Source organism: Kryptolebias marmoratus, linkage group LG23 (assembly GCF_001649575.2).
Source record: "Kryptolebias marmoratus isolate JLee-2015 linkage group LG23, ASM164957v2, whole genome shotgun sequence".
Taxonomy (NCBI): Eukaryota; Metazoa; Chordata; class Actinopteri; order Cyprinodontiformes; family Rivulidae; genus Kryptolebias; species Kryptolebias marmoratus.
The window spans coordinates 16,651,440-16,653,260 of record NC_051452.1 but is presented as its reverse complement, the minus strand read 5'-3'; the positions used below and the strand labels follow the sequence as shown (position 1 = coordinate 16,653,260).

The 1,821-nt window shown below is 38.1% G+C and overlaps 1 long non-coding RNA gene across 1 annotated transcript in view; it reads left to right on the top strand.

Annotated features, from left to right (window-relative positions):
* The first annotated feature begins 417 nt into the window (after nucleotides 1-417).
* Nucleotides 418-1,821, top strand: part of LOC108228915 — a 2,286-nt gene continuing 882 nt past the window's right edge. Inside the window, exon 1 of the long non-coding RNA XR_001808252.3 lies at nucleotides 418-588. This is a non-coding gene — a long non-coding RNA (uncharacterized LOC108228915). The remainder of the gene's footprint in view (nucleotides 589-1,821) is intronic.

Sequence of the window (1,821 nt, the reverse complement as noted above, 5' to 3'; positions counted from 1 at the left end):
GAAATGGGCAAACGTACATGCCGAACAAAATGCCGCTGTAATGCTTCGCAAGGCATTGTACTGCTCTCTATGCACTGCTGGCAGGCCCCAATAAGAAACAGTACAGATCCAATAGGCCTTCGCAGCGCTGTCGCTGCTCGGGCCTAATAATAATAAGAAACATAGCAGATCCAATAGGCCTTCGCAGCGCTGTCGCTGCTCGGGCCTAATAAGCTGTTTGGCAGAGAATACTTGCCAAGCTTTTTATGGGTGCAGCTCACATACCCAACTCTGCTGCTCAACCCACAAATTAATTTTCCAAACTAATGTGGCACCATATAGGGGAAATAAACAGGTTTTCTAACTGCACAAGATTTATTACCAAGAAGAATTTTTACAACAAAGAAATCAACCAAACACAGATGTCTTTCCTTTTTTAAATGTTTTACAATTTGCCTGTTTTCTTTCTTCACTACAGGACCCATCCTCCCTTCCTCTCTTCATGCCATCACAACCCTTCTTCGGCCCGCACAGAAAGGAACCTTTTCAGCTGCGCTTTATACACATTCACCTACTGCTGTTCTGAACATAAATACCAGCAGGCAACAGGTAATACAGGCATGCAAAGTAGTGTTGTTGTTGTTTTTTAATGAAAGAAAAAAACTGCTGCTTTTCTTTTGTTTGTATTTTGACCTTCACTTTTTGCACTTTTATGTTGTTGCTAAAAATCTTTTTTACGAATTTGCACTTAATACCCCATAATGCTAAAGTGAATACATAATCTTGTACTATTTAGTAAAGGTATTGAAAATTAAACATTTGAACTATCATGGTTCCATAAGTATTTAGACCCTCAGTACTGAATTGAAGCATCTTTGGCAGCAGTTCCAGCCTCAAGTCCTTTTGGGTTTCATGCAGTAAGTTTTGTATTTCTGGACTGAAGGATTTTCTGCCATTCTATTTTGCCAATCCTTTCAAACTCAGTCCTGTTGGATGAGAACTGTTTTTGGAGCCATTTTCTGGTCTGCAGAGATGTTTAATAGGGTTCAGGTCAGGGTTCTGGCTGGTTCACTAGAACATTCACAGAGTTGTTCCTAAGCCAATGTAGTGTTGCCTTCTCTGTGTGGTTTGGGCCGGTGGCATGTTGGATAGATTATATATCATACCATTAGATTATATATCATACCATTTAGATTGTATATCATACCATTAATTTTATTTAACCAGAAAAAAAACATTGAGATCAGTGGGGTTTTCTGGTTTTATCTTGGCCAGGCCAAGAGGTCAGAGGCACATATGTCAGAAAACAGTGTCAGTAAGAGTTTAGGACTAAATACAAATGTAATTTACTGGCATGAAGTGCAGGAGTGTAGCAGAATAGGGATTTTAACATTGACTTTGTTAGTACAATCCTTTACTGTTTTTCTGTTATGGCAATTAAGAAAATGCAATAAAAAATGTGTCCACTTGAAAATGCAGGTTGTGGTCACCTGTTACTAACGTATGCCCATCCTTGATGTTTGAACTGTAATGGTTCGGTATGAGTACAAGCACAGTTTTATCCCTAATATTTCATGAAACAAACCCATGCATAATGATAACCTTTACAGTGGCTGCTCCCAACCTATGGATGAATGAAAAAAAAAAAAAAATAGTGCCTGACTGTGCTAAATAGGGTTAAAAACCTGTCCCCGTCAAAAACCTGTCCATGATGCTTAGAGGCTTTTTTAAAATGTACGCAAAGTTGAATATGGTTACAATAAAAAAAAAAAAATGTCTGGTTTATGTCTGGTTAAACTATGTGTGTGCCCAGTTGATTTTTTTTTTCTTTTTTTTTTGGAA